Genomic DNA, 540 nt, shown 5'->3' with positions numbered 1-540 from the left:
CCCCCGCACCCTCCCCTGCTCCACCGCCGCCGCCAATGATATTTTCAAATAACAAATTTGATGATATTTTTTAAAAAAATATTGCTGTTTTTATAAAAAATAATTACTGTTTCATATTCATATTCATTTTCTAAAAAAAATTGTAGACTACAATTGTTGTTAAACAACAATTATTACTGTTTTTATAAAAAATATTACTGTTTCATATTCATATTCATTTATTAAAAAATAATAATAATAAAATATACTAATGGCGCACCGGCCTGGTGGTGCGCCATTGCTATCTAAAAAAAGATTTCTAATGGCGCACCGGCGGTGGGTGCGCCATTGCTATCTAAAAAAACGATTTCTAATGGTGCACCGACGGGTGGTGCGCCATTAGTAAACTTCCCCCTTATAGCTAAGTCCTCCCTCTCCCTCACCAGATCCCATTCGTCCCTCTCTCCCTCGCCAGACCCACAACGCCGCCGCCCCGACCCACGACGCCGACGCCCCGACCCCCGCTGGACTCCACCCCTGCCGCCCCCACGCCCCCACCCC

Source organism: Triticum dicoccoides, chromosome 5A (genome assembly GCF_002162155.2).
Source record: "Triticum dicoccoides isolate Atlit2015 ecotype Zavitan chromosome 5A, WEW_v2.0, whole genome shotgun sequence".
NCBI lineage: Eukaryota > Viridiplantae > Streptophyta > Magnoliopsida > Poales > Poaceae > Triticum > Triticum dicoccoides.
The sequence above is the reverse complement of the archived record's forward strand: the minus strand, read 5'-3'. Positions refer to the sequence as shown.